The sequence below is a fragment of the Dreissena polymorpha genome, chromosome 7 (genome assembly GCF_020536995.1).
Source record: "Dreissena polymorpha isolate Duluth1 chromosome 7, UMN_Dpol_1.0, whole genome shotgun sequence".
NCBI lineage: Eukaryota > Metazoa > Mollusca > Bivalvia > Myida > Dreissenidae > Dreissena > Dreissena polymorpha.
In genome coordinates, this window is record NC_068361.1 from 18,558,285 (window position 1) to 18,575,223 (window position 16,939).

The 16,939-nt window shown below is 36.8% G+C and overlaps 3 protein-coding genes across 6 annotated transcripts in view; 2 read left to right on the forward strand and 1 right to left on the reverse strand.

The window, feature by feature from the left end:
* The window catches only part of LOC127837785 (uncharacterized), a 605,533-nt gene that overhangs the window by 82,103 nt on the left and 506,491 nt on the right, over positions 1–16,939 (forward strand). The gene's annotated exons all lie outside the window — the stretch shown is intronic.
* Positions 1–16,939, reverse strand: part of LOC127837806 (solute carrier family 49 member 4 homolog) — a 583,680-nt gene that overhangs the window by 47,547 nt on the left and 519,194 nt on the right. The window lies entirely within an intron of this gene.
* Positions 1–16,939, forward strand: part of LOC127837799 (G-protein-signaling modulator 2-like) — a 616,832-nt gene that overhangs the window by 27,143 nt on the left and 572,750 nt on the right. The gene's annotated exons all lie outside the window — the stretch shown is intronic.

Consider the following 16,939-nt stretch of genomic DNA (forward strand, 5'->3'; position numbering starts at 1 on the left):
AGCCAAGAATCAGGTCCATATGGTTGAGGTAAGCTGTAGCCACATCAGAGACAATCATAGCCAAGAATCAGGCCCCTATGGTTGAGGTAAGCTGTAGCCACATCAGAGACAATCATAGCCAAGGATCAGGTCCCTATGGTTGAGGTAAGCTGTAGCCACATCATAGACTATCATAGCAAAAAATCTGGCCCCTATGGTTGAGGTAAGCTGTAGCCACATCAGAGACAATCATAGCCAAGAATCAGGTACCTATGGTTGAGGTAAGCTGTAGCCACATCATAGACTATCATAGCCAAGAATCAGGTACCTATGGTTGAGGTTAGCTGAAGCCACATCAGAGACAATCATAGCCAAGAATCAGGTCCACATGGTTGAGGTAAGCTGTAGCCACATCAAAGACAATAATAGCCAAGAATCAGGTCCCTATGGTTGAGGTAAGCTGTAGCCACATCAGAGACAATCATAGCCAAGAATCATGCCCCTATGGCTAAAGTAAGCTGTAGCCACATCAGAGACAATCATAGCCAAGAACCAGGCCCCTATGGTTGAGGTAAACTGTAGCCACATTATAGACTATCATAGCCAAGAATCAGGTACCTATGGTTGAGGTAAGCTATAGCCACATCAAAGACAATAATAGCCAAGAATCAGGTCCCTATGGTTGAGGTAAGCTGTAGCCACATCAGAGACAATCAAAGCCAAGAATCAGGTCCCTATGGTTGAGGTAAGCTGTAGCCACATCATAGACAATAATAGCCAAGAATCATGTCCCTATGGTTGAGGTAAGCTGTAGCCACATCAAAGACAATAATAGCCAAGAATCATGTCCCTATGGTTGAGGTAAGCTGTATCCACATCAGAGACAATCAAAGCCAAGAATCAGGTCCATATGGTTGAGGTAAGCTGTAGCCACATCAAAGACAATAATAGCCAAGAATCAGGTCCCTATGGTTGAGGTAAGCTGTAGCCACATCAGAGATAATCATAGCCAAGAATCAGGCCCCAATGGTTGAGGTAAGCTGTAACCACACCAGAGACAATAACAGCCAAGAATCAGGTCCCTATGGTTGAGGTAAGCTGTAGCCACATCATAGACTATCATAGCCAAGAATCAGGTACCTATGGTTGAGGTTAGCTGTAGCCACATCAGAGACAATCATAGCCAAGAATCAGGTCCATATGGTTGAGGTAAGCTGTAGCCACATCAAAGACAATAATTGCCAAGAATCAGGTACCTATGGTTGAGGTAAGCTGTAGCCACATCATAGACTATAATTGCCAAGAATCAGTCCCTATGGTTGAGGTAAGCTGTAGCCACATCAAAGACAATAATAGCCAAGAATCAGGGCCCTATGTTTGAGGTAACCTGTAGCCACATCAGAGACAATCATAGCCAAGAATCAGGTCCCTATGGTTGAGGTAAGCTGTAGCTAAATCAGAGACAATCATAGCCAAGAATCAGACCCATATGGTTGAGGTAAGCTGTAGCCACATCAAAGACAATCATAGCCAGGAATCAGGCCCCTATGGTTGAGGTAAGCTGTAGCCACATCAAAGACAATCATAGCTAAGAATCAGGTCCCTTTGGTTGAGGTAAGCTGTAGCTAAATCAGAGACAATCATAGCCAAGAATCAGGTCTCTATGGTTGAGGTAAGCTGTAGTACATTGTGTATATTATAATTGGTGTAAACTTTGTCTTTCATCGATCCTTTGATAGTTATATAATTTCTTTTATTCAGACACTGTCCCCAGAAGATGATGGTTTCTTTGATCTGCTGAGCAAGTTCCAAGGTCGCCGTATCGATGAGCAGCAGTGCAGCCTCAAGTTGCCTGGGGAGAAAAATGGACTCCTGGAGTCAGAAAACAAGGAGAACAAACCCAAACTGGGTAAGTGTTGAACTGATGTTAGGCAGAAATGTGTATCTGCTTATATATGAGTCTTACTCTGGAAAAATAGGCCTTAATGCACATGCTCAAAGTGTAGACCCAGATTAGGGACGAAACTTTCTGCCTAACATTGATTTTCGCTATGAAAACAATTTCTTTCAACTAAAAAATACCATTACAGCTGAAAGTGTCGTCTCTGATAAACAGACTGCCCTGGCTAATGTTGGAAGACACTTACCGCTCATTCATTCAGCCACGTTTTCCCAGGCTTATATGGATTCATATTAGTTATTGGCACTTGTCACTTATAGATGCGTTAGCATTACAGGTGCTCTCTTTAATTAGTCCTCTACCCGTGTAACCAAACTGGACCTTAGTCCAAGTCTGTGTGTCCGACTGACCCAATCATCTGCATCCTGCAATAACTCAAAGAGTACTTTGAAGTTAATTTGAAGAAACTAAATATGTGGATAGAGAGCCACAATGGGAGCATTAGGGTTATTACAGCTACGTCTCTCAGATTAATATGGATCATATTAGAACTCAAAAATTACAGAAGCTAAATTTATGAAATTCAGTATGTGGATAAATATGGGGAAAATACACATTATTTCAGGGGGTTTTTGTCTGACAAATTTTGCGGTTTTTGGTAACATTGAAAACATAAGAAATAGGATCTTGCAAAAACTTAAAAAGTTAAGTTATCCTGCAACTGAAACAATTCCATCTGTTTATTAATTGTTTGCCCGTTAGATCTAGGACACTTATGATCCAAATGTTATAAGTTTGTCAATTATAAGAGTCATATATGATTGATAGCAGTCATTGCAGGCTGTCTACTAAGACATCAGTCATTGTCTCCTGTTTTCATCCAATTAAAAAAAAATATTTTTACTGTTTCCATACATTTGTCAAAGGAGTCAACAATAGACTGGTTCAATACCTGGTTTATCATATTAGAAACTCCAGACTGGTTTAATCATTTTAAGAGCTCACTTGACTTATTTTTAATTTGTATGCCCCTGAAGGAGGGCATATAGTGATCGGACCGTCCGTCAGTCTGTCTGTCTTTTCCGTCACACTTTGTGTTTAGGTTTCTCAAAATGCTCATAACTTCTATGTCCCTTGAGATATAACCTTCATATTTGGTATGCATGTGTATATGGACAAGGCCTTTCCATACTCTCAAAAATTTAGACCCCTGTGACCTTGACATTGAACTTAGGGTCTGCGTTTAGGTTTCAAAATCTGCGTTTAGGTTTCGAAAAATGCTCATAACTTCTATTTCCCTTGAGATATAACCTTCATATTTGGTATGCATGTGTATATGGACAAGGCCTTTCCATAGGCTTAACAATTTTGACCCCGGTGACCTTGACCTTGAACTTAGGGTCCGCGTTTAGGTTTGGAAATCTGCGTTTAGGTTTCGAAATATGCTCATAACTTCTCTGTCCCTTGAGATATAACCTTTATATTTGGTATGCATGTGTATATGGGCAAGACCTTTCCATACGCACACAAATTTTGTGACCTTGACCTTGAGCTTAGGGTCCGCGTTAAGGTTTCGAAATCTGCATGTAGGTTTCAAAAAATGCTCATAACTTCTATGTCCCTTGAGATATAACCTTCATATTTGGTATGCATGTGTATATGGACAAGGCCTTTCCATAGGCACATACATTTTTACCCCTGTGACCTTTACCTTAAACTTAGGGTCCTCGTTTAGGTTTTGAAATCTGCGTTTAGGTTTCGAAAAATGCTCATAACTTCTATCAAAGCGTTTATAGGGGGCATATGTCATCCTATGGTGACAGCTCTTGTTCCCTCTATTTTTATGCCCCCGAAGGAGGGCATATAGTGATCGGACCTTCCGTCTGTCCATCTGTCTTTCCGTCACACTTTGCGTTTAGTTTTCTGCGTTTAGGTTTCAAAAAATGCTCATAACTTCTATGTCCGTTCAGATAGCAACTTGATATTTGGCATGCATGTGTATCTCATGGAGCTGCACATTTTGAGTGATGAAAAGTCAAGGTCAAGGCCATCCTTACAAATCCAAGGGAAGTAATAAGCTTCAAAGGGAGATGATTATCTGTACCTGCCAAATGATAAAAAAACAAGTTTTGGCCCTGTCTGTTGGTTGGTTGGTTTGTGTGTTTGTTTGCTCCAACTTTAACATATTCCATAACTTTTGCAATATTGAAGATAGCAACTTCATATTTGGCATGCATGTGTATCTCATGGAGCTGCACATTTTGAGCGGTGGAAAATTTGAGGTCAAGGTCATCCTTCAAGGTCAAAGGTCAAATATATGGGTCAAAATCGTTCATTTAATGTACACTTTTGCAATATTGAAGATAGCAACTTGATATTTGGCATGCATGTGTATCCCATTGAGCTGCACATTTTGAGTGGTGAAAGGTCAAGGTCATCCTTCAAGGGCAAAGGTCAAATCTATGGGGACATAGCGTTTCACAAACACATTTCTTGTTTTCTATTATCTATTATTTTCATTATTTAATTGGTTGATATTTTTTTCCTCTATTGATTGATGTATACACCTATAGTGACTGGTTTACCATTTTCCTTGTCCTTGACTTATTATTAGACTGGTTCATCATTTTACTTGTGTATTATTTTCTGATATTAGGCTGTTTATAATGTTCTCTCTTGACTGTTTTGTGATATTCTCCTAACATGACTGGTTTAGATCTCACCACATTGTCTACCCCAGACATTGTTTTATTATATTCTCCCAACTTTAATAGTTCACATCAAACCGCAGTGTCTACCCCAGAAATTATTTTATTATATTTTCCATATGTGACTGGTTGACATCATACCGCAGTGTTTATGCCAGACAGCAATATTTTATTATATTCTCCTAACCATATTGGTTGATATCTCTCCAAAGTGTCCACCCCAGACAGCGAGAACTTTCTGGACATGGTGGCAGGCATTCAGGGGTTACGCATGAACGACCAGCGAGCCTCACTACCGCAGTTTCCAGGTCTCAACTCCCAAGCCGTTATCAACCAATACCTCCGAGAGAGAAACGTTAACGACGTACCAGACGACAGCTTCTTTGAAATGCTCATGCGTTGTCAGGTAAAAATGTGATGTGACCTCTTTTTTTGTTCATTAAACAGGAGTTTCTAATGAGTTTCCGAGGAGAAAATGGCATGATGCAGAGCATTTTTGTTGATTATGTGGTTAATATTAAGAGCATAATAGCTGATTGCCACCCTGTTGTTTTCCTACCACTGTCATGTAATATGTTAGATGGAATGTACACTTTTGATTACTGTATTATCACTTACTTTGCAAATGACTTCATGATATGTCTATAAAATATAATAACATGATTATGACTGATAGTGTTCTATGAACAAATCGTAATAAATTTCTGATCTGTACTGTTATGTTCTGGTTAAGTTTAAGAAATGGTCATACAAGCTGTCAGATGAATATTTCTTAATGAATTTCTACATATTAAAGCTAAACAAACAGTCTTTATCTTTTCTAAACCAGTAATATGCATTATATTTAATGGGTGAGCCAACCTTTTGTGTGTTATACACGCTCACCCTCCCCCATCCCTTCAAGAGTGTTTTCTAGGAATCCAGAAAAAAATTCATTTAAATGTTTGTTGACATTTTGCCTGTTATATGCAGCCGCCACCCTTATCCCCCCCCCTCCCCCCCACACACACGTCTATAAAAGTGTTTTGTATGGGTCCTAAAAAAAATAATTAAAAACCCGGTATATTTTGCAGGGATCCCGGATTGATGATCAGCGTAGTGCCCTACCACACAACCGCCCCGCCCCAACCGTCCCAGACGAAGATTTCTTCGGGCTGATCCAGAAGGTCCAGTCTAGCCGTCTGGAGGAGCAGAGAACCAGTCTACCCGATAAGGATGAAATCTCGCCTCCCCAACAGGCCTCCGTGAAGAAGAAAAAGAAATAATGACTAGTCTAGTTTAAGTCCCATATGAGCGAGCAAGGAATCAGGGGATTAGGCTTCAGGGGTGGCGAAATCTCAAAAAACTAAACTTGTCCACGGACAACCATTTAGGAAATTTAACTTGTCCGTTGCTGAACAACACTTGTCCGTTAATGTTTATATAAATTATAAACGCATTTATTGATTAATGTAAAATTCTGTGGAATATACCAAAATGAGTATGATTTTCTTATTTTGTTTATAGTTGTATTTCAATAGTACATTCATTATAGCAGTATATTATAAACAATATAAAGACTTTCTAAAACTTTTAATCTTGCAAAGCTAGTGTAATTAAAACATGTGTTGAACATAGTACATCGTAATCTTAACAAATTAAACTAGTCCAATATGTGGACCTCATCAGACCAGGGCTCGAAATTAACACTCGCACACTCGCAAAATGCGAGTGAAAAATACTGATTGCGAGTTAAGTTTTAAGCCACTAGTATTTTTTTGCGAGTAAAGAAATAGTGGGAAAAAAACTAGTAATATAAATGCACTCAACGTCATGAACGCTAAACCGTAGGTCAATTTATAGAACGTCTATGTATGCAGAAGCGCGCACCTTGTATGTAGACTGGTATACTTATAGTACAGATACGCGGATAGTATTGGAACAAAGAACGTTAAACAGTTGACAATTCACATTTGTTCATTGAACTTGCACAGACATGGCGTCGAAGCCAAACATAATTAGTTTCATTTTGCCTACAGACGGAAATAAAAATACAAAAGATAAAGTAAAGTTAACCGTTGATTTGTATTTTGGTGACGTCGCACTCAACACACAATATCATAGCTGATTTTTTTCAATATTTGAAAACCCATTAAAAATATCCCAAACTAACACTTAAACTTTGTTTTCTGAGTGAACACACTGCAAAATTTGCGAGTCTGTTTTTGATTTTGCGAGTTGGTAATAAAGCAGCTCGCAATGTTTTGCAAGTAGAAAAAAAAGTTAATTTTGAGCCCTGTCAGACTGAGGCTCCGCTACTGGTAGCAATTTGATTATCATCAACTGGTACATGTGTAATCATTGAAAATCTGTTAGCCAAGTTTCTTGAAAAGTTCTGGTGCGTTTACTTAGATAATATTTTTTATCATAATCTTTCTTAGTTTTTTTGGGAGGTGGACTGCTCAAAGCTTCGGGTTTCTGCTCCGTTGTTGAAGATTAAAAAAAAAAGTTCCATTTTTTACCATTAAAGTCGTCTTAAATAACAAGGTAGACCGTGTTTTGATTATCTTACTTTGATACTTTTTATTTCCGTCTGATTGTAAAAATAAAGAAACCAGTCTGTACACTGTCTAACAGTCGGGCCAAATGTTTAAAATGCGGCATGCTCCTGGTCTCTTATAGAATTAGGGAGATCACTGCGCAGGAGAGTGCCCGTATTAAAACTTGATTGCTCCGCAAATAGCACTGACAATGTAATCGCATGTCAAAATCCGGTTTTGTAAAACTTAATTACAGCTTTAATACAATGTATTTTTTTTGTATACCTGGACCCGACTTTTAAAAAACTTGTTGTCCACGGACAACTTAATTGAAAAAAATCAGTTGCCCAGACAAGCAAATGTACGACTCGGGCAACTCGGACATTTGATTTCGCCACCCCTGCCGGCTTTAAACTGGATCGGCTTTTTAGATGTTTTTAGATGAAATACTTGCGCTGAACCCTTGGAATATAAGCTGCGTATTTAGATGAGATAGTCTTGCGCTGAACCCTTGGAATATAAACTGCGTATTTAGATGAGATAGTCTTGCGCTGAACTCATGGAATATAAACTGCGTATTTAGATGAGATAGTCTTGCGCTGAACCCTTGGAATATAAACTTCTACTGGCTGGAATTGAGGGTTTTGTGCAAAATTGTATCAGATATTTAATGTATCAGTTATAATAAAAGTTTTATTCTGAAATTCTGTGAGATATTGACTGCTACTGGTCAGAAGTTCTGCATGGAGATATTGAGATTGGACGAACGGAATGAATTGGTCCATGGGACTCTGACTTGAAAGCCTTTGTGTGTTCACTAGATAGGCTGCTAAATATTGCTATTGCTGATATTTCTTCTACACAATCTGTCCATTCACATTCTACCTGATTGTGAGTACCTCCATTCTACAAAACGGTTCTACTGGTGGAAGTTGTTGTGGAGTTTCAACATTTTTCATAGATCTCAATTTCGCACTGCAAATCCCTTTTCAGACTCATGTTGATTGATGACTCATGAAGACTTCAATTTGAATATGGAAATCACGAAGAAAACACGCTGCTTTTAATAAGTTTAATATGTTGGTAAAGTTTGTGTTAGAATTTCACTTGGAAATTCAAATGTTTCTTAGTTTTCATGCCCCCCTTCGAAGAAGAGGGGGTATATTGTTTTGCCCATGTCGGTCAGTCGGTCCGTACGTCTGTCGGTCGTCCACCAGATGGTTTCCGGATGATAAGTCAAGAACGCTTAGGTCTAGGATCATGAAACTTCATACATAGATTGATCATGACTAGCAGATGACCCCTATTGATTTTCAGGTCACTAGGTCAAAGGTCAAGGTTACAGTGACTCGAAATAGTAAAATGGTTTCCGGATGATAACTCAAGAATGCTTAGGTCTAGGATCATGAAACTTTATAGGTACATTGATCATGACTAGCAGATGACCCCTATTGATTTTCAGGTCACTTGGTCAAAGGTCAAGGTCACAGTGATTCTAAACAGTAAAATGGTTTACGGATGATAACTCAAGAATGCTTACGCCTAGTTTTGTTTTGTTTTTCTCTTTTGTATCCTTTATATGTAAAATGAAACAGGGTTTTGCTCAAAAGAAGCCCTTTTGTATTTATTGTTTTATATCCAACTTTCCCATAAAACAATTGAAATTAGCTTTTAATCAATTGCAGAGTAAGTATCGTAAGAATTATTGTAGTAATTGTTTCAATATAATAACAGTGTTTTCGAGTACTAATGTAGGTCTGTGTTAGGTTATTATTTATGCCCCCCTTCGAAGAAGAGGGGGTATATTGTTTTGCACATGTCGGTCTGTCTGTCTGTATGTATGTCCGTCCATCAGATGGTTTCCGGATGATAACTCAAGAACGCATACGCCTGGGATCATGAAACTTCATAGGTAGATTGATCATGACTCGCACATGACCCCTATTGATTTTGAGGTCACTAGGTCAATGTCACGGTGACCCGAAATTATAATAAAATGGTTTCGGAATGATTACTCAAGAACGCATACGCCTAGGATCATGAAACCTCATCGTTAGATAGATAATGACTCGCAGATGACCCCTATTGATTTTGAGGTCACTAGGTCAAAGGTCACGGTGACCCAAAATAGTAAAATGGTTTTCGGATGATACTCAAGAACGCTTACGCCTAGGTTCATGAAACTTCATAGGTACATTGATCATGACTCGCAGATGACTCATATTGATTTTCAGGTCAAAGGTCAAGGTCACAGTGACCCGAAACAGTAAAATTGATTCTGGATGATAACTCAAGAACGCTTTTGCCTAGGATCATGACACTTCATAGGTATATTGATCATGACTCGCAGATGACCCCTATTGATTTTCAGGTCAATAGGTCAAAGGTCAAGGTCACAGTGACAAAAAACGTATTCACACAATGGCTGCCACTGCAACAGACAGCCCATATGGGGGGCATGCATGTTTTACAAACAGCCCTTGTTGTAATCAAATTCTATGTAACGTTCATTTATCATGTTATACCCATAATCTATCAGTCATCATTCATATTCTGTTATGCCATTAGTGCATCTAGGTTTTGAGTGTTAAACTTATGTAACAGTATCACATTTCATTATCACATCACATAACATCTGTTGTGCACTCAAACATTGTAATGCAAAACATACGTTTAGACGTAGTGTTTGAAGTGACTCGTCTTGAGTTTTTTTTTGGTAGATATGTCTTGGATTTGAATCAGAGGGGTTATAACGTACATTGTATTACGCAAAGTTTTATGCCCCGAACTTTTAATAAAAAATTCTAAAGAGCTTTGTGAATGCCTGCCTAGAGTCAAGACTTGTGATGAAAGAGAAATTTTTTTGTTGGACAATTCTGATATCCTGCCTACTTTCAGTGGCCATTGCACACTGCCTCTGGTGTTAGTATGCTATCATAAGTCTTCTGTCAACGCTTTCCCACTTAGAAGCTAAGTAAAAATGGCTATGTGCAAACAGCATAAAACCAAACCAGCCTGCTAGTAACTTGCAGACTGTTCAGGTTTTATGCTGTTTTCAGCTCATGAGGGTCGGAACTGAAACCTTTTAAACTTGGATCTAGTAAAAAGGCCATCAATTAAATTTAACTTTCTAAGGGACTACAAATGCCTTAAAATACGTAAAAGTGGTAAGGGCTAACATTGTATTAAAATTTTAGGTATTTCGAAATGTGATGTTGTTTTTTTCATATATGAACTTGTGTACATAATTCTGCTGAATACTCTAAAACACAGTTCAATTTAGGCGGGTATTACAAAATGGTGAACAATTTCTTAACTCAATACTTATACATTTATACGTGTACAACTTGAACTTAAACTGGCGTACGATCACTGCTTTTGTATCTCAAAGTTATTGATTAACATACATGTACTTAAAACATGTAATTAAGTAACAGTTGTTTTGTAACTTGGATGATCATTAAAATTATGCACTATAATTAAAATAAAATGTAGATGTGTTGAATGTACAATTAATTATTTGTTATATAAAATAATTCATTCATAATATTAATGTTATGTTTTTAGTAAATGTAATAATTAAACTGTGTATTGATATCATAATGTTTATTATAGGGCAGCAGTACATTGCCAAATATTTTTGATATATATTCATTAATGAGCGAATTATTTTTAGACAAAAAAAAAACACACTCACATATTTCAATGTTTTTTTTTAAGGTTTCAGCAAAAAGCCAAAATAAGCCAGGCTCCATGTTTTGATATAATGTTGACTTAAGCCTTTCACACTCGGAGGCAAAGCTCAAATGGCTATGTGCAAACAGCATAAACCCATAACAGCCTGCGAGTAACTTGCAGCCTGTTCAGGTTTAATCCTGTTTTCTGCTCATCAGTATCTAAGGGTTGAAATTCACGCCTTTCAAACTTTACTCTCAGGCTGTTCTTGGTTAATGCTGTTTGCACATAGCCATTATAGCTTTGCCTCAGACGCACCAGCCTTCTGGGAAAACAAATATGTCTCGAAGAGACTTTCAACAGAGAATATTGGAAGTTGCAACTATGTTTGAGATTGGATTCTCTTTTGGGTGAGGATAGGTGAAAAATGTTTCAAATTTAAAGTGACTTTGCTCTGTTGATTATAACACATGAAATATGAAATATAAATCACTTTAACCTATAAACACAGGTACTGTACTAATATTTCCTAATTGTGTTGTTTGACGGGAGCTGACTAACATATTCTTGATCTGACACATTTAAAAAAACAACTTTAAGGTTTGATAACTATACATCAGAACACTTTCTTGTAATGTATTTGTCAATAAACAAATATAAATCTAACATTTCTCAAGTTCTAATTGTACACTGTGTTAAATAAATCATGACAGGGTAGTATCAATGGTGACTATACACTCATATTGTTGTTGACATGTGCACGGCTTTTGTTTCTCTCTTCATGTTTATTCTTTAGATGATATTGAAATTAGTGACAATAACAAAGATAATGAATGGTTTTGAAGTGTAGGATTTACTTCAATGTTGATGAAATAACTTAATCTTCTGACAATGCCCTTGAGACGACCACATGTATAATATAATATATACACATATACTCATGTATAATAATATGTGGATGTGAATTTAAGAATTGTTTAATATAGACCTATATGTTTAAAACATAGTTTCACTGTTCAAACGTGTCTATCAGGTCTGATCATTTTCTGTATCTTGTACTTACAGAGGGAGTAATAACTTGAAAAACAAGATGGCCACTTCCATGTCAAGACATTCATTTTCGCTGTTTTATACCTTTTATTGCTTGTATTAATTGTTAAAATGCCGCTCTCTTTCCAGCCAAATCGGCAAGAAAGTGATGAGCGTTTATATCATATTAATATATGCTCTATATCTTGACTATATTCTGCAACATTTCTTAGCTGGTCACAAAATTACAGCTCAGGCTAAGAAAATTTGAAAAACACCTGCTCGGCATGGTCCTCGCCATCTTGTTTGTCAGGTGATTAGCCCTCTGATAATGAAGCAGACACTATTTCAAACATTATGTATCATACTTTATTTTTTCATTTTGTAAGTTTTAAAACTAAAAAACAATTGTCCACCGGTACCAAAGATCATTAATTTTATGTGTTCATTTAGCAAGAACATATGTATTACTGATCGTGTTTTCATTTTGTTTGTGATATTCATCATTTCATTCCCCAACAAAGTTTGAAGAATCACATGTATATACGGGCAGTTTGTTCTTCAACTTTTTTTAAATGTGGCAGGCCAATCAGATAAAAAATGTAAAGGGAATTTTATATCAAATTATTCCAAAAACATCACTGTCTGAAGTCATCAAGTGGTTGGTTGGGTTTTCTAGGTCTGTTTGAATTTCTTGTCTGTTTAACTACTTTAATTGTTGCTGGACACCATTTTCATAAGGAGTAGTAGTGGACAATTTTTTTTCCCCACAGGTGGCCATTTTGTCCATTGAACTTTATATGCCCCATTTCGAAGAAAAGGGAGCATATAGTGATCGGACTGTCCGTCTGTCTATCTCTCCGTCTTTCCGTCACACTTTGCGTTTATGTTTCCAATAATGCTCATAACATCTATGTCCCTTGAGATATAACCTTCATATTTGGTATGCATGTGTTTATGGACAAGGCCTTTCCATACACACACAAAAAAATACCCCTGTGACCTTGACAATGAACTTAGGGTCCGCGGTTAGGTTTCGAAATCTGCGTTTAGGTTTCGAAAAATGCTCATAACTTCTATGTCCCTTGAGATATAACCTTCATATTTGGTATGCATGAGTATATGGACAAAGCCTTCCATATGCGCAAAAAAATTACCCCTGTCACCTTGACCTTGAACTTAGGGTCCGCGGTTAGGTTTCGAATTCTGCCTTTAGGTTTCGAATTCTGCCTTTAGGTTTCGAAAAATGCTCATAACTTCTATGTCCCTTGAGATATAACCTTCATATTTGGTATGCATGTGTATATGGACAAGGCCTTTCCATACTCACAAAAAAATTTACCCCTGTGACCTTGAACTTATGGTCCGCGTTTAGGTTTCGAAATCTGCGTTTAGGTTTCGAAAAATGCTCATAACTTCTGTCGAGCGTTTATAGGGGGCATAAGTCATCCTATGGTGACAGCTCTTGTTCTTTCTAAATGCATAAAATGTCTTATATAAAGGAGCATTTTTTTGCTTGATAAAATGGTCAAACACCTACCGATGTGTCAAAGCAATATGGGGAGGTGTGTGTGTGTGTGGGGGGGGGGATGTTAGTCTATATTTCATCTGGACATTATCAAGTTAAGTTATGATTATGGTGAAACAACCTTATGGGCATCTCTTATGTGAAGCAGGTATCAATATGTTCACACACCTATTAAGACCACGTCATATTTATGTCCCCCACTATAGTATTGGGGGACATATTGTTTTTGCCCTGTCTGTTGGTTGGTTGGTCTGTTGGTTTGCGTCAACTTTAACATTTGCAATAACTTTTGCAATATTGAAGATAGCAACTTGATATTTGGCATGCATATGTATCTCATGGAGCTGCACATTTTCAGTGGTGAAAGGTCAATGTCATCCTTCAAGGTCAAAGGTCAAATATATGGTTCAAAATCGCTTATTTAATGTACACTTTTGCAATATTTCAATATTCAAAATAGCAACATGATATTTGGCATGCATGTGTACCTCATGGAGCTGCACATTTTGAGTGGTGAAAGGTCAAGGTCATCCTTCAAGGTCAGAGGTCAAATATATGTGGCCGAAATCGCTCATTTTATGACTACTTTTGCAATATTGAAGATAGCAACTTGATATTTGGCATGCATGTGTGTCTCATGGAGCTGCACATTTTGAGTGGTGAAAAGTCAGGGTCAAATATATGGGTCAAAATTGCTCATGTAATGTCACCTCTGCAATATTGAAGCTAGCAATTTTATATTTTACATGCATGTGTATCTCATGGAGCTGCACATTTTGAGTGGTGATGGGTCAAGGTCATCCTTCAAGGTCAAACGTCATATACGGGGACATAGTGTTTCACAAACACATCTTGTTTTGAAAGTGTCTCTGAAGATGTAAATTATCATGGTATGTGATAACAAATACAGAAATTTTATGCTTTCCATTGGTTGATAGAGAAATGTCAGTGAATTAAAATTGATAATTCACTGGTTCAAACAGTGAAATTAACCATGAAAATTTCACTGTTGTTCTGTGAGATAATCTTTGAAAAAAAAGTTTTATCTGATTGGCCTGTCACATGTTGAACTGTGAGATGACGTGGTTTCATGACGTTAAGACGTCATTATTTCAGCAAAATACAGAAATTATCATTTTAAATCCTAAAATAAGTTGAAAATGTGTTGAATTTGGTTGATGGAATATCGATTTAAATTCACTAGTCATCATAGAAAAAATATTTTTTCTATGATCACTCGTGAATTTAAATCAATATTTTAACAAATCCAACAAATATCCTCTATATTAACAATCCATTACAACTCCTTGCAGTGTCTGTCATTCTGGTTTTCATATCTAGCAGTGTATTGTGGTCATCATTGTTAAAAAATCATCCTTGGTGACAAAACTGGCTACGCTAAAAGGTCCCTTTTTTGGTTGTTAGCTCATGCTGCATATTACTTCATGCGCTCATCGAGGAGTATTTGTCACTACTATGACATGTCATTTACAAGGTCATCATGACGACACATGTTGATGGATCTGTAAAGTCATCATGACATCACAAGTTCACGAGTTGAGTAGGACAGTTATTATGTCATCAGATCAATGTATTGTATGGTGTTTTTTATGACATGGCCCAATTAGCGTAGGCGTGGTATGATAGCATGATGTTATTAAGTCACCAAATGTGAACATGGTCTTTCTGTGATTATGTTTAATAACTCTTTGACACAAATGGAGGCAAATATCTCTGTCTATTAAAGACTTCATATGTATTCATTTGTGTTTATATTTTCAGCCTAATCATGCAATGACTTTTTCTCCTTCTGTTTGCGTGATGGTCCAGTCAGATATTGACATGGTCGTATATTATAGCTGCGTTTTGAAATGTATATTAAAGTGTGAATTGATTTTGACATGAAATTAGACCAATAAAACCATTGTTTATGGTATCCAGACAAACGGCACCCGGACAATCGGCATCCAGTGTTTTTTTGCATATGCGGACAGGCGGCACCCTGCACATTTGGCGACCCGGACAATCGGCACCCGATTTAATTGTATACCCGGACAAACGGCACCCGATTTAATTGTATACCCGGACAAACGGCACCCGATTAAATGCGATCGATAAAGCCGTCAGCACCTTGTTGAACTCATTCGTCTAATCCGCTTATTGCTTTGGTGAAAGAGATGATTAATAAATCGGATTTAGTGTTCGTGTGTCATATGAATAGATACGTTGCAGGGAATTAAAATGATCCGTTGTCAAACGAAAGTATGGTTGACATTAAATGCATTATTATTCTCTTTACGCGATATTGTGTTAGTATGTTGATGCTGCATTAACAAATATAAGTGTATTTTTAGTGAAAACACCAAAACTAAACAAGATTAGATTAGCAAGTGTATTATACAAGAATACAGCTATTGCATAACGGGTACTTGAGGTGCAATATACAGGCCCTTTAATCAGCATTGATGAGATTAGGTGACATCTTTATAGGGGGATAGTCATTCATAAGATGAGATTAGCACATTATCATACAATTTTTTTTTAAACAGTTTTAAATATTAATTTTAATAAGTATATTTATTTGAATTGACTTAATTGTTTTATATATGGTAGTCATAGATGCATCTGTTGTATTTAACAGGGGCGGATTCAAAATATATGTTACACTTTCGACATCTTTTTCATTTGTTAATACAAAATGAATCATTCATATATCTTCATGACCATTATGTAGGCTGTTGTCAAAACAGTTTTGAAATTAATATAAATGTGATTTAACCATTTTTCAATTCACCAATTGACCATATTTAATTGGATTTAAAACAACAAACAACTACAGTTCGACAACCCTGCCCAGGTTTACTCAAAGTGAAATAAGGTGTTAATTGTGTATTCACAATGGGTCTGAATGACACATTATTCTTGGTTGCATTTGTGCTCCCAAATGAGCAACATGTATAAGATACTCAGTAAGATTTTGAGAATATTCCATGTATTACACTAGTACACCTACATGCACTTTTGATTTACATGCATTCCTTACACAGCTAAACTAAAAAAACACACTCTAGAAAAAAAACACGAACAAGCTGCTTCATAGATAAAATTAATTGATTAAAGACTTCATAAACAAAATAATCAATTTGATAATAAATCAAGATTATACTTCAACCAAACAATTATAAATTTATTGGGGGGGGGGCGTCTTCACTAAAACTAAAATGTGTTACATCTAGGTACCAAATTGTTTGTTTTGTTATATCCCCCTTTGTGGAAAATGATACCATTGTTTACTAAATTGATGACTTTATAGTTTATTCCGAGTTATATCACCTACCTCCAAACATTGAATGATAAAGCAACTTCCTGTTGAACTAATATAAATATATATATATAGCATTGTATCAGGCAAATATCAATGCAGTGGTGTAGTAAAAATTAAGACTTGACGGAGAATTAAAGCAACACACACCTATATACCAATACAAAGTCGAACGTTTGCTCAGTATGTATGCCGCCCTACATGTAAATTTAAATCACCAGTCGAAGTTCACTTAATGAGCAGTTTGAACATTTCTTATATTCGTAATGCTATCGGATA